At 53.4% G+C, this 23,062-nt stretch overlaps 3 non-coding genes across 3 annotated transcripts; all 3 read right to left on the minus strand.

The window, feature by feature from the left end:
• Positions 1-9,874: 9,874 nt before the first annotated feature.
• On the minus strand, positions 9,875-9,948 carry TRNAN-GUU (transfer RNA asparagine (anticodon GUU)). The gene has a single exon. It is a non-coding gene; the product is annotated as a tRNA-Asn (tRNA).
• A 1,249-nt stretch (positions 9,949-11,197) lies between these two features.
• On the minus strand, positions 11,198-11,271 carry TRNAN-GUU (transfer RNA asparagine (anticodon GUU)). The gene has a single exon. It is a non-coding gene; the product is annotated as a tRNA-Asn (tRNA).
• Positions 11,272-12,520: 1,249 nt separating this feature from the next.
• On the minus strand, positions 12,521-12,594 carry TRNAN-GUU (transfer RNA asparagine (anticodon GUU)). The gene has a single exon. It is a non-coding gene; the product is annotated as a tRNA-Asn (tRNA).
• Between the last annotated feature and the right edge of the window lie 10,468 nt (positions 12,595-23,062).

The following is a 23,062-nucleotide window of genomic DNA, read 5'->3' on the forward strand; positions in this document are numbered from 1 at the left end:
TCGCTCACATCGAGGTTTTCTTCGTCGGTGACGTTGGGTAACATGGCATCGAGCGTCGTTGTCGGGCTCCTTCTGTAGACCAACTTGTATGGAGATATCTGCGTCGTCTCCTGCACCGCCGTGTTGTATGCGAAGGTCACATACGGAAGAATGGCGTCCCACGTCTTGTGTTCGACATCGACGTACATTGTCAGCATGTCGGCGATCGTCTTGTTAAGCCGCTCGGTGAGGCCGTTGGTCTGTGGGTGATACGCTGTCGTCCGGCGGTGGTTTGTTTGGCTGTATGCGAAGATCGCTTGAGTTAAGTCGGCAGTGAATGCCGTTCCTCTGTCGGTGATAAGGACCTCCGGGGCGCCGTGACGTAGGACGATATTTTCGATGAAGAACTTAGCTACCTCGGATGCACTGCCTTTTGGCAGGGCTTTTGTCTCGGCGTAGCGGGTGAGGTAGTCGGTAGCTACCACGATCCACTTGTTTCCGAAAGCCGACGTCGGGAACGGCCCCAGTAGGTCCATACCATTCTGCTGGAAAGGTCGGCAAGGTGGATCTATTGGCTGCAGAAGTCCCGCTGGCCGTGTCGGCGGTGTCTTGCGTCGCTGACATTCCCGGCATGTCCTCACATAACGAGTGACGTCGGTGGTAAGACGCGGCCAGTAGTACCTTTCTTGTATCCTCGCGAGCGTGCGAGAAACACCGAGTTGCCCTGCCGTCGGATCGTCGTGCAGGGCCTGTAGGAGTTCTGGTCGCAAAGCTGAAGGCACCACAAGGAGGTACTTAGCCCGAAGCGGTGAAAAGTTTTTCTTTTGTAGAAGACCGTTTCGTAGAAAAAACGACGCAAGTGCGCGCTTAAATACCTTCGGGACTTCGGCGGTCCTGCCTTCGAGGTATTCTATTAGGGCCTTAAGTTCCGGGTCGGCCCGCTGTCGTTCAGCGAAGTCGTCGGTAGTGATCGTTCCCAAGAAGTAGTCATCATCCGGGTCGTCGGGTAGCGGCTGGTCGACAGGCGCACGAGAGAGACAGTCGGCGTCGGAGTGTTTTTTGCCGGACTTGTAAATGACAGTAATGTCATATTCTTGAAGTCTCAGGCTCCATCGTGCGAGGCGACCTGAAGGGTCCTTCAAAGTGGCTAGCCAACACAAGGCGTGGTGGTCGCTCACAACTTTGAAGGGCCTGCCGTAGAGGTATGGGCGAAATTTCGACGTAGCCCAGATGATGGCGAGGCACTCCTTTTCTGTTGTGGAATAATTTGCTTCTGCTTTGGAAAGCGATCGGCTGGCGTAACTAATAACCCTTTCAAGTCCGTCAGCCCTCTGCACAAGATCGGCGCCAAGACCTACGCTGCTTGCGTCAGTATGTATTTCTGTCTCGGCGAATTCCTCGAAATGGGCAAGTAACGGAGGCGTCTGGAGGCGATGTTTAAGCTCCTGGAAAGCGTGTTCCTGTGGCGTTTCCCACTTGAACTCCACGTCGGCCTTGGTAAGGTTAGTGAGAGGATCAGCGATGCGGGCGAAGTTTTTCACGAACCGCCTATAATAGGCGCACAGGCCCAGAAATCGGCGCACGGCTTTCTTGTCAGTGGGCGGCGGGAAGTAGGCGATGGCGGCTGTTTTCCGTGGATCAGGACGAACTCCAGACTTGCTGATAACGTGCCCCAGAAACAAGAGCTCTTCATACGCAAGTCTGCACTTTTCTGGCTTCAGTGTGAGTCCGGAAGTCTTGATGGCTTGAAGTACAGCTTCAAGGCGCCGAAGATGCTCGTCTAAACTCGAGGAAAACACGACGACGTCGTCCAAGTACACAAGGCAAGTCTGCCACTGCAATCCTGCAAGTACTGTATCCATAACGCGTTGAAAAGTTGCAGGCGCTGAGCAAAGGCCGAAGGGCATCACCTTAAACTCGAAGAGGCCGTCCGGTGTTATAAACGCCGTCTTCTGTCGGTCTCTTTCGTCGACTTCGATTTGCCAATAGCCAGTCTTGAGGTCCATTGACGAAAAGTACTTGGCGTTATGGAGCCGATCAAGTGCGTCGTCTATTCGTGGGAGAGGATACACGTCCTTTCTTGTGATTTTGTTCAGGCGGCCATAATCGACGCAGAAACGTAGGGTTCCATTCTTTTTCTTCACTAACACCACGGGGGATGCCCATGGGCTCTTGGACGGCTGGATAATGTCATCCCGCAGCATTTCATCAACTTGTCTCTTCATGGCCTCACGTTCTCGCGTCGAAACCCTGTACGGACTCTGACGGAGTGGTCTGGCATTTTCTTCGGTTATGATGCGATGTTTCGTGATTGGGGTCTGCCGAATTTTCGATGACGACGAAAAGCAATCTTCGTATTGCAGGAGCAGGGCCTTGAGCTGTTCTTGCTTATCGTTCGGAAGTCTGGGATTGACGTCGAAAGCTATGGGAGGGGCTTGGTTCCTCTGAGCAGGTTCCGCAGAATCGGCGAGGGCGAAAGCACTGGTGGCTTTGACAATTTCTTCGATGTATGCGACCGTTGTTCCTTTGTTCACATGTTTGTACTCATTGCTGAAATTCGTGAGCATAACCGTTGCTTTGCCTCCCCGCAGCTCTGCAATTCCTCTTGCGACGCAAATATTTCGGGTGACCAACAGATGCTGACTGCCTTCAACGACGCCTTTGAAGTCAGGTGATTCAGGAGCGCCGACTGAAATAATGACGCTTGAGCGAGGCGAAATGGTAACTTGTTCTTCCAGCACATTCAAGGCATGGTGTCCAGACGGCGTGCGCGGTGGTAGTGCTTCTTCTGTGGATAACGTTATCGACTTAGTTTTTAGGTTGATGACAGCACCATGGAGGCATAAGAAGTCCATGCCAAGGATGACATCTCTCGAGCAACGCTGTAGGACTATGAAGTCTGTAGGATAAATACGGCCGTTAATGGTGACTCTCGCTGTGCAGATTCCTGCAGGCATTACGAGATGACCTCCGGCTGTGCGGATTTCAGGGCCTTTCCAAGCTGTCCTAACTTTCTTTAACTTTGCGGCGAACGACCCACTGATGACAGAATAGTCGGCTCCAGTATCGACGAGAGCGGTCACACTGTGGCCGTCGATAAGAACGTCGAGGTCGCTAGTTCGCCGTCTCGCATTACAGTTAGGGCGTGGCGTCGGGTCACGGCTGCGTCGGCTTGTTCCGCTGCTTCCATGTTGCGTCGTCAGGCCACCTTCAGTAAGTGAGCTTTCGCCGTCAGGGCTTTGCCTGGTTGGCGTTGTGTTCGGAAAGCTCCGTCGCGGCGTCGACGTCGTCGGAGGATCTTCGGTAGTTCGTCACACAGCAACCGCACCTCCACCGGTTGCTGCCCTTAGTTTCCCGGATACGGGCTAGGAGACCGGCCCTGAGTTGGGCCAGAGTACTGTCGGTGGTGCGGTGACGTGCGGCGGCTGGGCGACGGCGAACGCGAAGAGCTTCGTGGTGTCCACCGAGTTCCTGTCAAGTAGTCGGCAATGTCACGTGGTCGTTCTCCTGGCTGCGGACGTGGTGCATCGACGGCGAAGCCACGCAGTCCCATCTGTCGGTACTGGCAACGGCGGTAAGTGTGCCCGGCCTCGCCGCAGTGGTAGCACAGTGGGCGGTGGTCAGGGGTGCGCCAAACGTCGGTTTTCCTCGGCGCACTGCGCTGGCCCGCTGATGAACGGTAGGTCGTCGGTGGGGGTGGTGGCGGCGGTGGTGTCTGGCGACGGAAGTGCGACGGGGCGGCGTTTTGGCGTGGACGGGGAGGAGCGTTGTGGCGCACTGCAGCGGCGTAGCTCATAGTTTCTGGCTCGGGCAGCGGTGTATGGGGAATTGGAAGTGATTGCCGAACTTCTTCTCGCACAATGTCGGCAATCGAATCCACTTGAGGTTGCGCCGAAGGCAACAGTTTGCGCAGCTCTTCCCGCACGATCGCTCGGATCGTTTCACGCAGGTTTTCGGAGTCACTGGTTTGAGCAGCAGCGCATTCTGGAGTCAGGCGACGATTATACAGTCTGGTGCGCATGTCAAGGGTTTTTTCGATGGTGGTCGCCTCGGATACAAATTCTTGGACGGTGTTCGGTGGATTCCTCATTAGTCCCGCGAAGAGCTCCTGTTTGACCCCTCGCATGAGGAAACGAACTTTATTCTCCTCAGGCATGTCTGGGTCAGCGTGACGAAATAGGCGGGTCATCTCCTCTGTGAAAATTCCAACCTTCTCATTCGGTAGCTGAACCCGGGTCTCTAGTTGAGCAGCGGCCCTTTCTTTGTGAGCGGCGTTCGCGAACGTTTGCAGAAATGCGCCGCAAAAGACATCCCACGTTCGGAGCGTGGACTCACGATTTTCTAGCCAGGTCCTTGCGGTGTCTTCCAGGTAGAAGTACACACGCCGGAGCTTTTCTTCGTTGTCCCAGTGGTTGAGGGCGGCCACACGGTCGTATGTTTCTAACCAGGACTCCGGGTCTTCGAACGATGACCCATGGAAAATTGGTGGTTCCCTGGGTTGATGCATGACCATCGTGGGCAGGGATGCGGCGGTTGTCATTGTCGCTGCAGTCGCGGTCATGGCCTTGGTCTTCCGCGCCTTGTCTTCTAGAATCCCGTACTCCGGTGGTAGCCCTTGCTGTCGGCGGCTTGTTCGCTGCTCCTGGTTGGCGTCGGTGTCTTCCCTGCGACGTGGGCTGGGTTCACGGCTTGACGGGGGCGTGCGGTACATGAACGAAGCAGCACCTCCACCAGATGTCACGGTGTCGTGACGTGGCCGAAGACAGGAGACTTCGTGTTGGGATTTAACTGTTTATTTGGGCGAACCTGTGCCCGGTAAACGGAAAGTCCAATTACAGCAGCAGTCTCGCACAGATAGCAGTCTCGGACTGATAGCGGCGAACGGAGCGTCGACCTTCGATCAACAACTGACAAGCGGCGAAGCGCGTCGGCATTTATACTCCCGCCGTCGAATGTTCTAGCGCTACCGCTGGCGGCGGCGTACGTTCCAGAACATCTGTATCATTCGCACAGTGGGCGTGATCTTATCGAAATGATCTACTACAGTCCGGAACCCTCTCGAAAACTGCAGGCGCGGTTTGCGCTGAGAAGCGTGTGGTGTTTTGGGACGATAACAAAAGCTTGGGAAATGGAACGTGGCAATATGTTCTGATGATGGTGAGAGTGGAGCATGACTGTCTCCGTAGCGCGATTGGCTAGCGCGATCGGCTGTTAACCGAAAGGTTGGAGGTTACAGCCCGTCCGGTGGTGGTGCGGCGCTTTTTTTTGGGCTGATAGCTTTGAAGATATGTTCTGTTGGTGGTGAGAGTGGAGCACGACTGTCTCCGTGGCGCAATTGGCTAGCGCGATCGACTGTTGACCGAAAGGTTGGAGTTTCGAGCCCACCCAGGGGTGGTGCGGCGCTTTTTTTTCTTTCGGCTGATAGCTTTGAATGTATGTTCTGATGATGGTGAGAGTGGAGCACGACTGTCTCCGTGGCGCAATTGGCTAGCGCGATCGGCTGTTAACCGAAAGGTTGCAGGTTCGAGCCGACCCGGTGGTAGTGCGGCGCTTTTTATTTCTTTGGGCTGATAGCTTTGAAGATATATTCTGATGGGGGTGAGAGTGGAGCAGGACTGTCTGTGTGGCGCATTTGGCTAGCGAGATCGGCTGTTAACCGAAAGGTTGGAGTTTCGAGCCCTCCCGGGAGTGGTGTGTTGCTTTTTTCTTTGCGCTGATAGCTTTGAAGATATGTTCTGATGGTGGTGAAAGTGTAGCACGACTGTCTCCGTGGCGCAATTGGCTAGCGCGATCGGCTGTTAACCGAAAGTTTGGAGGCTCGAGCCCACCCGGTGGTGATGCGGCGCTTCTTTTTTTTGCGCTGATAGCTTTGGAGAAATGTTCTGACGGTGGTGAGATTGGAGCACGACTGTCTCCGTGGCGCAAATGGATAGCACGTTCGGCTATAAACCAAAAGGTTGGAGGTTCGAGGCCACCACCCGGTGGTGTTGCGGCGCTTTTTTTTCTTTAGGCTGATAGCTTTGAAGATATGTTTTGATGGTGGTGAGAGTAGAGCACGACTGTCTCTGTGGCGCAATTGGCTGGCGCGATCGGCTGTTAACCAAAAAATTGGAGGTTCGAGCCCACCTGGTGGTGGTGCGGTGCTTTTTTTCTTTAGGCTGGTAGCTTTGAAGATATGTTCTGATGGTGATGAGAATGAAGCAGGACTCTCTCCGTGGCCCAATCGGCTAGCGCGATCGGCTGTTAACCAAAAGGTTCGGCCAAAAGTTAACCAAAAAAAGTTAACCGGCAAAACTTAACCAAAAGTTAACCAAAAGGATCGGCTGTTAACCAAAAGCCCAAACAAAAAAAGCGCCATACCACCACCGGGTGGGCTCGAACCACCAACCTTTCGGTTAACAGCCGATCGCGCTAGCCAAAATCGCCACGGAGACAGTCCTGCTCCACACTCACCACCATCAGAACATATCTTCAAAGCTATCAGCCCAAGAAAAAAAAGCAACACACCACTCCCGGGAGGGCTCGAACCTCGAACCTTTTAGTTAACAGCCGATCGCGCTAGCCAATAGTGCCACGGAGACAGTCGTGCTCAACTCTCACCACCGTCAGAACATTTCTTCAGAGCTATCAGCCCAAAGGAAAAAAAGCGCCGCACCACCACCGGGTGGGCTCGAACCTCCAACCTTTCGGTTAACAGCCCATCGCGCTAGCCAATCGAGCCACGGAGACAGTCCGGCTCCACTCTCACCACCATCAGAACATTTCTTCAGAGCTATCAGCCCAAAGAAAAAGAAGCGCTGCACCACCACCGGGTGGGCTCGAACCTCCAACCTTTCGGTTAACAGCCGATCACGCGAGCCAATTGCGCCACGGAGACAGTCCTGCTCCAATCTCACCACCATCAGAACATATCTTCAAAGCTATCAGCGCAAAGAAAAAAGCAACACACCACTCCCGGGAGGGCTCGAAACTCCAACCTTTCGGTTAACAGCCGATTCAGCTTGTCCATTGCGCCACGGAGACAGTCTTGCTGCACTCTCACCACCATCAGAACATATCTTCAAACCTATCAGCCCAAAGAAAAAAAAGCGCCGCACCACCACCGGGTGGGCACAAACCTCCAAAATTTCAGTTAACAGCCGATCGCACTAGCCAATTGCGCCACGGAGACAGTCAGGCTCCACTCTCACCACCAACAGAACATATCTTCAAAGCTTTTAGCGCAAAGAAAAAAGCAACACACCACTCCTGGGAGGGCTTGAACCTCGAACCTTTCGGTTACCAGCCGATCGCGCTAGCCAATTGCGCCACGGAGACAGTCGTGCTCCACTCTCACCACCATCAGAACATATCTTCAAAGCTATCAGCGCAAAGAAAAAAGCAACACACCACTCCCGAGAGGGCTCGAACCTCCAACCTTTCCGTTAGCAGCCGATCGCGCTAGCCAAATGCGCCACGGAGACAATCCTGCTCCACTCTCACCACCATCAGAACATATCTTCAAAGCTATCAGCCGAAAGAAAAAAAAGCGCCGCACCACCACCGGGTGGGCTCGAACCTCCAAACTTTCGGTTAGCAGCCGATCGCGCTAGCCAATTGCGCCACGGAGACAGTCCCGCTCCACTCTCACCACCATCAGAACATATCTTCAAAGCTATCAGCCCAAAGAAAAAAAAGCGCCGCACCACCACCGGGTGGGCTCGATCCTGCAACCTTTCGGTTAACAGCCGATCGCGCTAGCCAATTGTGCAACGGAGACAGTCCTGCTCCACTCTCACCACCATCAGAACATATCTTGAAAGCTATCAGCTCAAAGAAAAAAAAGCACCGCACCACCACCGGGTGAGCTCGAACCTCCAACCTTTCGGTTAACAGCCGATCGCGCCAGCCAATTGCGCCACGGAGACAGTCGTGCTCCACTCTCACCCCCGTCAGAACATTTCTTCAGAGCTATCAGCCCAAAGAAAAAAAAGCGCCGCACCACCACCGGGTGGGCTCGAAACTCCAAGCTTTCGGTTAACAGCTTTTCGCGCTAGCCAAATGCGCCACGGAGACAGTCGTGCTCCACTCTCACCACCATCAGGACATATCTTCAAAGCTATCAGCGAAAAGAAAAAAAAAGCGACACACCGTCCCCGGGTGGACTCAAACCTCCCACCTTTCGGTTAACAGCCAATGGCGCTAGCCAATTGCGCCACGGAGACAGTCGTGCTCCCCTCTCACCACTGTCAGAACATTTCTCCAAAGCTATCAGCTCAAAGAAAAAAAAGCGACACACCGTCCCCGGGAGTGCTCGAACCTCCAACCTTTTGGTTAACAGCCGATCGCGCTAGGCAATTGCGCCACGGAGACAGTCGTGCTCCACTCTCACCACCATCAGAACACATCTTCAAAGCTATCAGCGCAAGTGAAAAAGCAACACACCACTCCCGGGAGGGCTCGAACCTCCAACCTTTCGGTTAACAGCCGATCGCGCTAGCAAATTGCGCCACGGAGACAGTCCTGCTATACTCTCACCACCATGAGAGGATATCTTAAAAGCTATCAGTCCAAAGAAAAAAAAAGCGCCGCACCACCACCGTGTTGGCTCGAACCTCCAACTTTTCGGTTAACAGCCGATCGCGCTAGCCAATTGCGCCACGCAGACAGTCGTGCTCCACTCTCACCACCATCAGAACATTTCTTCAGAGCTATCAGCCCAAAGAAAAAAAGCGCCACACCACCACAGGGTGGGCTCGAACCTCCAAACTTTCGGTCAACAGCAGATCGCGCTAGCCAACTGCGCCACGGAGACAGTCCTGCTCCACTCTCACCACCATCAGAACATATCTTCAAAGCTATCAGCCCAAAGAAAAAAAGCAACACACCACTCCCGGGAGGGCTCGATTCTCCAACCTTTCGGTTAACAGCCGATCGCGCTAGCCAATTGCGCCACGGAGACAGTCGTTCTCCACTTTCACCACCATCAGAACATATTTTCAAAGCTATCAGCACAAAGAAAAAAGCAACGCACCACTCCCGAGAGGGCTCGAACCTCCAATTTTCCGTTAACAGCCGATTGCGCTAGCCAATTGCGCCACGGAGACAATCCTTCTCCACTCTCACCACCATCAGAACATATCTTCAAAGCTATCAGCCCAAAGAAAAAAAAGCGCCGCACCACCACCAGGTGGGCTCTAAACTCCAAGCTTTCGGTTAACAGCCGATCGCGCTAGCCAATTGCGCCACGGAGACAGTCCTGCTCCACTCTCCGACCATCAGAACATATCTTTAAAGCTATCGGTCGAAAGTAAAAAAAGCACCGCACCACCACCGGGTGAGCTCGAACCTCCAACCTTTCGGTTAACAGCCGATCGCGCCAGCCAATTGCTCCATGGAGACAGCCGTGCTCCACTCTCACCCCCGTCAGAACATTTCTTCAGAGCTATCAGCCCCAAGAAAAAAAGCGCCGCACCACCACCGGGTGGGCTCGAAACTCCAAGCTTTCGGTTAACAGCCTTCCGCGCTAGCCAATTGCGGCACGGAGATAGTCGTGCTCCACTCTCACCACCATCAGGACATATCTTCAAAGCTATCAGCGCAAAGAAAAAAGCGGCACACCGCTCCCGGGAGGGCTCGAAACTCCAATTTATTGGTTAACAGCGGAACGTGTTAGCCAATTGCGCCACGGAGACCGTCGTGCTCCAATCTCACCACCGTCAGAACATTTCTCCAAAGCTATCAGCGCAAAGAAAAAAAAGCGCCGCACCACCACCGGGTGGGCTCGAACCTCCAACCTTTCGATTAACAGCCGATCGCGCTAGCCGAAATCGCCACGGAGACAGTCGTGCTGCACTCTCACCACTGTCAGAACATTGCTCCAAAGCAATCAGCCCAAAGAAAAAAAGCGACACACCGTCCCCGGGAGCGCTCGAACCTCCAACCTTTCGGTTAACAGCCGTACGCGCTAGCCAATTGCGCCACGGAGACAGTCGTGCTCCAATCTCACCACCATCAGAAAACATCTTCAAAGCTATCAGCGCAAGTGAAAACGCAACACACCACTCCCGGGAGGGCTCGAAGCTCCAACCTTTCGGTTAACAGCCGATCGCGCTAGCAAATTGCGCCACGGAGGCAGTCCTGCTATACTCTCACCACACTCAGAGCATATCTTCAAAGCTATCAGCCCAAAGAAAAAAAAGCAACACACCACTCCCGGGAGGGCTCGAACCTCCAACCTTTCGGTTAACAGCCGATCACACTAGCCAATTGCGTCACGGAGACAGTCGTGCTCTACTCTCACCACCATCAGAACATATCTTCAAAGCTATCAGCGCAAAGAAAACAGCAACACACCACTCCCGGGAGAGCTCGATTCTCCAACCTTTCGGTTAACAGCCGATCGCGCTAGCCAACTGCGCCACGAAGACAGTCCTGCTCCACTCTCACCACCGTCAGAACATTTCTTCAGAGCTGTCAGCCCAAAGGAAAAAAAGCGCCGGACCACCACCGGGTGGCCTCGAACCTCCAACCTTTTGGTTAACAGCTGATCGCGCTAGCCAGTTGCGCCGCGGAGAGAGTCGTGCTCCTCTCTCACCACCAACATAACATATCTTCAAAGCTATCACCGCAAAGAAAAAAGCAACACACCACTCCCGAGAGGGCTCGAACCTCCAATTTTCCGTTAACAGCCGATCGCGCTAGACAATTGCGCCACGGAGGCAGTCCTGCTTCACTCTCACCACCATCAGAACATATCTTCTAAGCTATCGGTCAAAAGAACAAAAAAGCGCCGCACCACCACCGGGTGGGCTCGAACCTCCAACCTTTCGGTTAACAGCCAATCGCGCTAGCCAATTGCGCCACGGAGACAGTCCCGCTCCACTCTCACCACCATCAGAACATATGTTCAAAGCTATCAGCGCATAGAAAAAAGGAACACACCACTCCCGGGAGAGCTCGAACCTCCAATTTATTGGTTAACAGCGGAACGTGTTAGCCAATTGCGCCACGGAGACCGTCGTGCTCCAATCTCACCACCGTCAGATCATTTCTCCAAAGCTATCAGCGCAAAGAAAAAAAAGCGCCGCACCACCACCGGGTGGGCTCGAACCTCCAACCTTTCGATTAACAGCCGATCGCGCTAGCCGAAATCGCCACGGAGACAGTCTTGCTGCACTCTCACCACTGTCAGAACATTTCTCCAAAGCAATCAGCCCAAAGAAAAAAAGCGACACACCGTCCCCGGGAGCGCTCGAACCTCCAACCTTTCGGTTAACAGCCGATCGCGCTAGCCAATTGCGCCACGGAGACAGTCGTGCTCCAATCTCACCACCATCAGAAAACATCTTCAAAGCTATCAGCGCAAGTGAAAATGCAACACACCACTCCCGGGAGGGCTCGAAGCTCCAACCTTTCGGTTAACAGCCGATCGCGCTAGCAAATTGCGCCACGGAGACAGTCCTGCTATACTCTCACCACACTCAGAGCATATCTTCAAAGCTATCAGCCCAAAGAAAAAAAAGCAACACACCACTCCCGGGAGGGCTCGAACCTCCAACCTTTCGGTTAACAGCCGATCACACTAGCCAATTGCGTCACGGAGACAGTCGTGCTCTACTCTCACCACCATCAGAACATATCTTCAAAGCTATCAGCGCAAAGAAAACAGCAACACACCACTCACGGGAGAGCTCGATTCTCCAACCTTTCGGTTAACAGCCGATCGCGCTAGCCAACTGCGCCACGAAGACAGTCCTGCTCCACTCTCACCACCGTCAGAACATTTCTTCAGAGCTGTCAGCCCAAAGGAAAAAAAGCGCCGGACCACCACCGGGTGGGCTCGAACCTCCAACCTTTTGGTTAACAGCTGATCGCGCTAGCCAGTTGCGCCGCGGAGAGAGTCGTGCTCCTCTCTCACGACCAACATAACATATCTTCAAAGCTATCACCGCAAAGAAAAAAGCAACACACCACTCCCGAGAGGGCTCGAACCTCCAATTTTCCGTTAACAGCCGATCGCGCTAGACAATTGCGCCACGGAGGCAGTCCTGCTTCACTCTCACCACCATCAGAACATATCTTCTAAGCTATCGGTCAAAAGAACAAAAAAGCGCCGCACCACCACCGGGTGGGCTCGAACCTCCAACCTTTCGGTTAACAGCCAATCGCGCTAGCCAATTGCGCCACGGAGACAGTCCCGCTCCACTCTCACCACCATCAGAACATATGTTCAAAGCTATCAGCGCATAGAAAAAAGGAACACACCACTCCCGGGAGAGCTCGAACCTCCAATTTATTGGTTAACAGCGGAACGTGTTAGCCAATTGCGCCACGGAGACCGTCGTGCTCCAATCTCACCACCGTCAGATCATTTCTCCAAAGCTATCAGCGCAAAGAAAAAAAAGCGCCGCACCACCACCGGGTGGGCTCGAACCTCCAACCTTTCGATTAACAGCCGATCGCGCTAGCCGAAATCGCCACGGAGACAGTCTTGCTGCACTCTCACCACTGTCAGAACATTTCTCCAAAGCAATCAGCCCAAAGAAAAAAAGCGACACACCGTCCCCGGGAGCGCTCGAACCTCCAACCTTTCGGTTAACAGCCGATCGCGCTAGCCAATTGCGCCACGGAGACAGTCGTGCTCCAATCTCACCACCATCAGAAAACATCTTCAAAGCTATCAGCGCAAGTGAAAATGCAACACACCACTCCCGGGAGGGCTCGAAGCTCCAACCTTTCGGTTAACAGCCGATCGCGCTAGCAAATTGCGCCACGGAGACAGTCCTGCTATACTCTCACCACACTCAGAGCATATCTTCAAAGCTATCAGCCCAAAGAAAAAAAAGCAACACACCACTAACGGGAGGGCTCGTACCTCCAACCTTTCGGTTAACAGCCGATCACGCTAGCCAATTGCGTCACGGAGACAGTCGTGCTCTACTCTCACCACCATCAGAACATATCTTCAAAGCTTTCAGCGCAAAGAAAACAGCAACACACCACTCCCGGGAGAGCTCGATTCTCCAACCTTTCGGTTAACAGCCGATCGCGCTAGCCAACTGCGCCACGAAGACAGTCTTGCTCCACTCTGACCACCGTCAGAACATTTCTTCAGAGCTGTCAGCCCAAAGGAAAAAAAGCGCCGGACCACCACTGGGTGGGCTCGAACCTCCAACCTCTTGGTTAACAGCTGATCGCGCTAGCCAATTGCGCCGCGGAGAGAGTCGTGCTCCTCTCTCACCGCCAACATAACATATCTTCAAAGCTATCACCGCAAAGAAAAAAGCAACACACCACTTCCGGGAGGGCTTGAACCTCGAACCGTTCGGTTAACAGCCGATCGCGCTAGCCAATTGCGCCACGGAGACAGTCGTGCTCCACTCTCACCACCATCAGAACATATTTTCAAAGCTATCAGCGCAAAGAAAAAAGCAACACACCACTCCCGAGAGGGCTCGAACCTCCAATTTTCCGTTAACAGCCGATCGCGCTAGACAATTGCGCCACGGAGGCAGTCCTGCTTCACTCTCACCACCATCAGAACATATCTTCTAAGCTATCGGTCAAAAGAACAAAAAAGCGCCGCACCACCACCGGGTGGGCTCGAACCTCCAACCTTTCGGTTAACAGCCAATCGCGCTAGCCAATTGCGCCACGGAGACAGTCCCGCTCCACTCTCACCACCATCAGAACATATGTTCAAAGCTATCAGCGCATAGAAAAAAGGAACACAGCACTCCCGGGAGAGCTCGAACCTCCAACCTTTCGGTTAACAGCCGATCGCGCTAGCTAATTGCACCATTGAGACAGTCGTGCTCCAATCTTACCACCGTCAGAACATTTCTCCAAAGCTATCAGCGCAAAGAAAAAAAAGCGCGGCACCACCACCGGGTGGGCTCGAACCTCCAACCTTTCATTTAACAGCCGATCGCGCTAGCTAATTGAGCCACGGAGACAGTCGTGCTCCACTCTCACCACCATCAGAACATAACTTCAAAGCTATCAGCCCAAAGAAAAAAAAGCAACACACCACTAACGGGAGGGCTCGTACCTCCAACCTTTCGGTTAACAGCCGATCACGCTAGCCAATTGCGTCACACAGACAGTCCTGCTCCACTCTCCGCACCATCTGAACATATCTTGAAAGCTATCAGCCCAAAGAAGAAAAAGCGCCGCACCACCACCGGGTGGGCTCGAACCTCCAAACTTTTGGTTAACAGCTGATCGCGCTAGCCAATTGCGCCACGGAGACAGTCCTGCTCCACTCTCACCACCATCAGAACATATCTTCAAAGCTATCAGCCCAAAGAAAAAAAAGCGCCGCACCACCACCGCGTGGGCTCGAACATCCAACCTTTTGGTTAACAGCCGATCGCGCTAGCCAATTGCGCCACGGAGACAGTCGTGCTTCACTCTCACCACCATCAGAACATATCTTCAAAGCTATCAGCGCAAAGAAAAAAGCGACACACCACTCCCGGGAGGGCTCGAAACTCCAATTTTTCGGTTAACAGCCGAACGTGCTAGCCAATTGCACCACGGAGACAGTCGTGCTCCAATCTTACCACCGTCAGAACATTTCTCCAAAGCTATCAGCGCAAAGAAAAAAAAGCGCGGCACCACCACCGGGTGGGCTCGAACCTCCAACCTTTCATTTAACAGCCGATCGCGCTAGCTAATTGAGCCACGGAGACAGTCGTGCTCCACTCTCACCACCATCAGAACATAACTTCAAAGCTATCAGTGCAAAAAAAGCGCCGCACCACCACCGGGTGGGCTCGAACCTCCAACTTTTCGGTTAACAGCCCATCGCGCTAGCCAAAATCGCCACGGAGACAGTCGTGCTCCACTCTCACCACTGTCAGAACATTTCTCCAAAGCTATCAGCGCAAAGAAAAAAAAAGCGACACACCGTCCCCGGGAGCGCTCGAACCTCCAACCTTTCGGTTAACGGCCGATCGCGCTAGCCAATTGCGCCACGGAGACAGTCCTGCTCCACTCTCATCACCATCAGAACATATATTCAAAGCCATTAGCCCAACAAAAAAAGCGCCGCACCACCACCGGGTGGGCTCGAACCTCCAAACTTTCGATTAACAGCCGAACGTGCTAGCCGATTGCACCACGGAGACAGTGGTGCTCCACTCTCATCACCATCAGAACACACCTTCAAAGCTATCAGCGCAAGTGAAAAAGCAACACACCAATCCCGGGAGGGCTCGAACCTCCAACCTTTCGGTTAACAGCCGATCGCGCTAGCCAATCGCGCCACGGAGACAATCGTGCTCCACTCTCACCACCATCAGAACATATCTTCAAAGCTATCAGCGCAAAGAAAAAAGCAACACACCACTCCCGGGAGAGCTCGAGGCTCCAACCTTTCTGTTAACAGCCGATCGCGCAAGCCAATTGTGCCACGGAGACAGTCCTGCTCCACTCTCACCACCGTCAGAACATTTCTTCAGAGCTATCAGCCCAAAGGAAAAAAAGCGCCGGACCACCACCGGGTGGGCTCGAACCTCCAAACTTTTGGTTAACAGCCGATCGTGCAAGCCAATCGCGCCATGGAGAGAGTCGTGCTCCACTCTCACCACCAACAGAACATATCTTCAAAGCTATTAGCGCAAAGAAAAAAGCAACACACCACTCCCGGGAGGGCTTGAACCTCGAACCTTTCGGTTACCAGCTGATCGCGCTAGCCAATTGCGCCACGGAGACAGTCGTGCTCCACTCTCACCACCATCAGAACATATCTTCAAAGCTATCAGCGCAAAGAAAAAAGCAACACACCACTCCCGAGAGGGCTCGAACCTCCAACCTTTCCGTTAGCAGCCGATCGCGCTAGCCAAATGCGCCACGGAGACAGTCCTGCTCCACTCTCACCACCATCAGAACATATCTTCAAAGCTATCAGCCGAAAGAAAAAAAAAGCGCCGCACCACCACCGGGTGGGCTCGAACCTCCAACCTTTCGGTTAGCAGCCGATCGCGCTAGCCAATTGCGCCACGGAGACAGTCCCGCTCCACTCTCACCACCATCAGAACATATGTTCAAAGCTATCAGCACAAAGAAAAAAGCAACACACCACTCCCGGGAGAGCTCGAACCTCCAACCTTTCGGTTAACAGCCGATCACGCTAGCCGATTCCGCCACAGAGACAGTCCCGCTCCACTCTCAGCACCATCAGAACATATCTTCAAAGCTATCAGCCCAAAGAAAAAAAAGCGCCGCACCACCACCGGGTGGGCTCGATCCTGCAACCTTTCGGTTAACAGCCGATCGCGCTAGCCAATTGTGCAACGGAGACAGTCCTGCTCCACTCTCACCACCGTCAGAACATATCTTGAAAGCTATCAGCTCAAAGAAAAAAAAGCGCCGCACCACCACCGCGTGGGCTCGAACATCCAACCTTTAGGTTAACAGCCGATCGCGCTAGCCATTTGCGCCACGGAGACAGTCCTGCTCCACTCTCACCACCATCAGAACATATCTTTAAAGCTATCAGACCAAAGAAAAAAAAGCACCGCACCACCACCGGGTGAGCTCGAACCTCCAACCTTTCGGTTAACAGCCGATCGCGCCAGCCAGTTGTGCCACGGAGACAGTCGTGCTCCACTCTCACCCCCGTCGGAACATTTCTTCAGAGCTATCAGCCCAAAGAAAAAAAAGCGCCGCACCACCACCGGGTGGGCTCGAAACTCCAAGCTTTCGGTTAACAGCCTTTCGCGCTAGCCAAATGCGCCACGGAGACAGTCGTGCTCCACTCTCACCACCATCAGGACATATCTTCAAAGCTATCAGCGCAAAGAAAAAAAAGCGCCGCACCACCACCGGGTGGGCTCGAAGCTCCAACCTTTCGATTAACAGCCGATCGCGCTAGCTAATTGCGCCAATGAGACAGTCGTGCTCCACTCTCACCACCATCAGAACATATCTTCAAAGCTATCAGCGAAAAAAAAAAAAAGCGACACACCGTCCCCGGGTGGACTCAAACCTCCCACCTTTCGGTTAACAGCCAATCGCGCTGGCCAATTGCGCCACGGAGACAGTCGTGCTCCCCTCTCACCACTGTCAGAACATTTCTCCAAAGCTATCAGCTCAAAGAAAAAAAAGCGACACACCGTCCCCGGGAGTGCTCGAACCTCCAACCTTTTGGTTAACAGCCGATCGCGCTAGCCAATTGCGCCACGGAGACAGTCGTGCTCCACTCCCACCACCATCAGAACACATTTTCAAAGCTATCAGCGCAAGTGAAAAAGCAACACACCACTCCCGGGAGGGCTCGAACCTTCAACCTTTCGGTTAATGGCCGATCGCGCTAGCAAATTGCGCCACGGAGACAGTCCTGCTATACTCTCACCACCATGAGAGGATATCTTAAAAGCTATCAGTCCAAAGAAAAAAAATGCGCCGCACCACCACCGTGTTGGCTCGAACCTCCAACTTTTCGGTTAACAGCCGATCGCGCTAGCCAATTGCGTCACGGAGACAGTCGTGCTCCACTCTCACCACCATCAGAACATTTCTTCAGAGCTATCAGCCCAAAAAAAGCGCCACACCACCATAGGGTGGGCTCGAACCTCCAAACTTTCGGTCAACAGCAGATCGCGCTAGCCAACTGCGCCACGGAGACAGTCGTGCTGCACTCTCACCACCATCAGAACATATCTTCAAAGCTATCGGTCGAAAGTAAAAAAAGCACCGCACCACCACCGGGTGAGCTCGAACCTCCAACCTTTCGGTTAAGAGCCGATCGCGCCAGCCAATTGCGCCATGGAGACAGTCGTGCTCCACTCTCACCCCCGTCAGAACATTTCTTCAGAGCTATCAGCCCAAAGAAAAAAAGCGCCGCACCACCACCAGGTGGGCTCGAAACTCCAAGCTTTCGGTTAACAGCCTTTCGCGCTAGCCAATTGCGGCACGGAGACCATCGTGCTCCAATCTCACCACCGTCAGAACATTTCTCCAAAGCTATCAGCGCAAAGAAAAAAAAGCGCCGCACCACCACCGGGTGGGCTCGAACCTCCAACCTTTCGATTAACAGCCGATCGCGCTAGCTATTTGCGACACGAAGACAGTCGTGCTCCACTCTCACCACCATCAGAACATATGTTCAAAGCTATCAGCGCATAGAAAAAAGGAACACACCACTCCCGGGAGAGGTCGAACCTCCAACCTTTCGGTTAACAGCCGATCGCGCTAGCTAATTCTGCCACAGAGACAGTCCTGCTCCACTCTCCGCACCATCTGAACATATCTTGAAAGCTATCAGCCCAAAGAAGAAAAAGCGCCGCACCACCACCGGGTGGGCTCGAACCTCCAAACTTTTGGTTAACAGCTGATCGCGCTAGCCAATTGCGCCACGGAGACAGTCCTGCTCCACTCTCACCACCATCAGAACATATCTTCAAAGCTATCAGCCCAAAGAAAAAAAAGCGCCGCACCACCACCGCGTGGGCTCGAACATCCAACCTTTCGGTTAACAGCCGATCGCGCTAGCCAATTGCGCCACGGACACAGTCCTGCTCCACTCTCACTCCCATCAGAACAATCTTCAAAGCTATCAGCCCAAAGAAAAAAAAAAGCGCCGCACCACCAACGGGTGGGCTCGAAACTCCAACCTTTCGGTTAACAGTCGATCGCGCCAGCCAATTGCGCCACTCAGACAGTCGTGCTCCACTCTCACCACCATGAGGACATATCTTCAAAGCTATCAGCGCAAAGAAAAAAAAGCGCCGCACCCCCACCGGGTGGGCTCGAACCTCCAACCTTTCGGTTAACAGCAGATCACGCTAGCTAACTGCGCCATGGAGACAGTCGTGCTCCACTCTCATCACCATCAGAACATATCTTCAAAGCTATCAGCGCAAAGAAAAAAGCAACACACCACTCCCGGGAGAGCTCGAACCTCCAACCTTTCGGTTAACAGCCGATCGCGCTAGCCAATTCCGCCACAGAAACAGTCCTGCTCCACTCTCACCACCGTCAGAACATTTCTTCAGAGCTGTCAGCCCAAAGGAAAAAAAGCGCCGGACCACCACCGGATGGGCTCGAACCTCCAACCTTTTCGTTAACAGCCGATCGCGCTAGCCAATTGCGTCACGGAGAGAGTCGTGCTCCACTCTCACCACCAACAGAACATATCTTCAAAGCTATCAGCGCAAAGAAACAAGCAACACACCACTCCCGGGAGGGCTTGAACCTCGAACCTTTCGGTTAACAGCCGATCGCGCTAGCCAATTGCGCCACGGAGACAGTCGTGCTTCACTCTCACCACCATCAGAACATATCTTCAAAGCTATCAGCGCAAAGAAAAAAGCGAACCACCACTCCCGGGAGGGCTCGAAACTCCAATTTTTCGGTTAACAGCCGAACGTGCTAGCCAATTGCACCACGGAGACAGTCGTGCTCCAATCTTACCACCGTCAGAACATTTCTCCAAAGCTATCAGCGCAAAGAAAAAAAAGCGCGGCACCACCACCGGGTGGGCTCGAACCTCCAACCTTTCATTTAACAGCCGATCGCGCTGGCTAATGAGCCACGGAGACAGTCGTGCTCCACTCTCACCACCATCAGAACATAACTTCAAAGCTATCAGTGCAAAAAAAGCGCCGCACCACCACCGGGTGGGCTCGAACCTCCAACTTTTCGGTTAACAGCCCATCGCGCTAGCCAAAATCGCCACGGAGACAGTCGTGCTCCACTCTCACCACTGTCAGAACATTTCTCCAAAGCTATCAGCGCAAAGAAAAAAAAGCGACACACCGTCCCCGGGAGCGCTCGAACCTCCAACCTTTCGGTTAACTGCCGATCGCGCTAGCCAATTGCGCCACGGAGACAGTCCTGCTCCACTCTCATCACCATCTGAACATATATTCAAAGCTATTAGCCCAACAAAAAAAAGCGCCGCACCACCACCGGGTGGGCTCGAACCTCCAAACTTTCGATTAACAGCCGAACGTGCTAGCCGATTGCACCACGGAGACAGTGGTGCTCCACTCTCTTCACCATCAGAACACACCTTCAAAGCTATCAGCGCAAGTGAAAAAGCAACACACCAATCCCGGGAGGGCTCGAACCTCCAACCTTTCGGTTAACAGCCGATCACGCTAGCCAATCGCGCCACGGAGACAATCGTGCTCCACTCTCACCACCATCAGAACATATCTTCAAAGCTATCAGCGCAAAGAAAAAAGCAACACACCACTCCCGGGAGAGCTCGAGGCTCCAACCTTTCTGTTAACAGCCGATCGCGCAAGCCAATTGTGCCACGGAGACAGTCCTGCTCCACTCTCACCACCGTCAGAACATTTCTTCAGAGCTATCAGCACAAAGAAAAAAGCAACACACCACTCCCGGGAGAGCTCGAACCTCCAACCATTCGGTTAACAGCCGATCACGCTAGCCGATTCCGCCACAGAGACAGTCCCGCTCCACTCTCAGCACCATCAGCACATATCTTCAAAGCTATCAGCCCAAAGAAAAAAAAGCGCCGCACCACCACCGGGTGGGCTCGATCCTGCAACCTTTCGGTTAACAGCCGATCGCGCTAGCCAATTGTGCAACGGAGACAGTCGTGCTCCACTCTCACCACCATCAGAACATATCTTGAAAGCTATCAGCTCAAAGAAAAAAAAGCGCCGCACCACCACCGCGTGGGCTCGAACATCCAACCTTTAGGTTAACAGCCGATCGCGCTAGCCATTTGCGCCACGGAGACAGTCGTGCTGCACTCTCACCACCATCAGAACATATCTTCAAAGCTATCGGTCGAAAGTAAAAAAAGCACCGCACCACCACCGGGTGAGCTCGAACCTCCAACCTTTCGGTTAACAGCCGATCGCGCCAGCCAATTGCGCCATGGAGACAGTCGTGCTCCACTCTCACCCCCGTCAGAACATTTCTTCAGAGCTATCAGCCCAAAGAAAAAAAGCGCCGCACCACCACCAGGTGGGCTCGAAACTCCAAGCTTTCGGTTAACAGCCTTTCGCGCTAGCCAATTGCGGCACGGAGACAGTCGTGCTCCACTCTCACCACCATCAGAACATATCTTCAAAGCTATCAGCGCAAAGAAAAAAGCGACACACCACCACCGGGTGAGCTCGAACCTCCAACCTTTCGGTTAAGAGCCGATCGCGCCAGCCAATTGCGCCATGGAGACAGTCGTGCTCCACTCTCACCCCCGTCAGAACATTTCTTCAGAGCTATCAGCCCAAAGAAAAAAAGCGCCGCACCACCACCAGGTGGGCTCGAAACTCCAAGCTTTCGGTTAACAGCCTTTCGCGCTAGCCAATTGCGGCACGGAGACCATCGTGCTCCAATCTCACCACCGTCAGAACATTTCTCCAAAGCTATCAGCGCAAAGAAAAAAAAGCGCCGCACCACCACCGGGTGGGCTCGAACCTCCAACCTTTCGATTAACAGCCGATCGCGCTAGCTATTTGCGACACGAAGACAGTCGTGCTCCACTCTCACCACCATCAGAACATATGTTCAAAGCTATCAGCGCATAGAAAAAAGGAACACACCACTCCCGGGAGAGGTCGAACCTCCAACCTTTCGGTTAACAGCCGATCGCGCTAGCTAATTCTGCCACAGAGACAGTCCTGCTCCACTCTCCGCACCATCTGAACATATCTTGAAAGCTATCAGCCCAAAGAAGAAAAAGCGCCGCACCACCACCGGGTGGGCTCGAACCTCCAAACTTTTGGTTAACAGCTGATCGCGCTAGCCAATTGCGCCACGGAGACAGTCCTGCTCCACTCTCACCACCATCAGAACATATCTTCAAAGCTATCAGCCCAAAGAAAAAAAAGCGCCGCACCACCACCGCGTGGGCTCGAACATCCAACCTTTCGGTTAACAGCCGATCGCGCTAGCCAATTGCGCCACGGACACAGTCCTGCTCCACTCTCACTCCCATCAGAACAATCTTCAAAGCTATCAGCCCAAAGAAAAAAAAAAGCGCCGCACCACCAACGGGTGGGCTCGAAACTCCAACCTTTCGGTTAACAGTCGATCGCGCCAGCCAATTGCGCCACTCAGACAGTCGTGCTCCACTCTCACCACCATGAGGACATATCTTCAAAGCTATCAGCGCAAAGAAAAAAAAGCGCCGCACCCCCACCGGGTGGGCTCGAACCTCCAACCTTTCGGTTAACAGCAGATCACGCTAGCTAACTGCGCCATGGAGACAGTCGTGCTCCACTCTCATCACCATCAGAACATATCTTCAAAGCTATCAGCGCAAAGAAAAAAGCAACACACCACTCCCGGGAGAGCTCGAACCTCCAACCTTTCGGTTAACAGCCGATCGCGCTAGCCAATTCCGCCACAGAAACAGTCCTGCTCCACTCTCACCACCGTCAGAACATTTCTTCAGAGCTGTCAGCCCAAAGGAAAAAAAGCGCCGGACCACCACCGGATGGGCTCGAACCTCCAACCTTTTCGTTAACAGCCGATCGCGCTAGCCAATTGCGTCACGGAGAGAGTCGTGCTCCACTCTCACCACCAACAGAACATATCTTCAAAGCTATCAGCGCAAAGAAACAAGCAACACACCACTCCCGGGAGGGCTTGAACCTCGAACCTTTCGGTTAACAGCCGATCGCGCTAGCCAATTGCGCCACGGAGACAGTCGTGCTTCACTCTCACCACCATCAGAACATATCTTCAAAGCTATCAGCGCAAAGAAAAAAGCGAACCACCACTCCCGGGAGGGCTCGAAACTCCAATTTTTCGGTTAACAGCCGAACGTGCTAGCCAATTGCACCACGGAGACAGTCGTGCTCCAATCTTACCACCGTCAGAACATTTCTCCAAAGCTATCAGCGCAAAGAAAAAAAAGCGCGGCACCACCACCGGGTGGGCTCGAACCTCCAACCTTTCATTTAACAGCCGATCGCGCTGGCTAATGAGCCACGGAGACAGTCGTGCTCCACTCTCACCACCATCAGAACATAACTTCAAAGCTATCAGTGCAAAAAAAGCGCCGCACCACCACCGGGTGGGCTCGAACCTCCAACTTTTCGGTTAACAGCCCATCGCGCTAGCCAAAATCGCCACGGAGACAGTCGTGCTCCACTCTCACCACTGTCAGAAC

The sequence above is a fragment of the Rhipicephalus microplus genome, unplaced genomic scaffold (genome assembly GCF_043290135.1).
Source record: "Rhipicephalus microplus isolate Deutch F79 unplaced genomic scaffold, USDA_Rmic scaffold_58, whole genome shotgun sequence".
Taxonomy (NCBI): domain Eukaryota; kingdom Metazoa; phylum Arthropoda; class Arachnida; order Ixodida; family Ixodidae; genus Rhipicephalus; species Rhipicephalus microplus.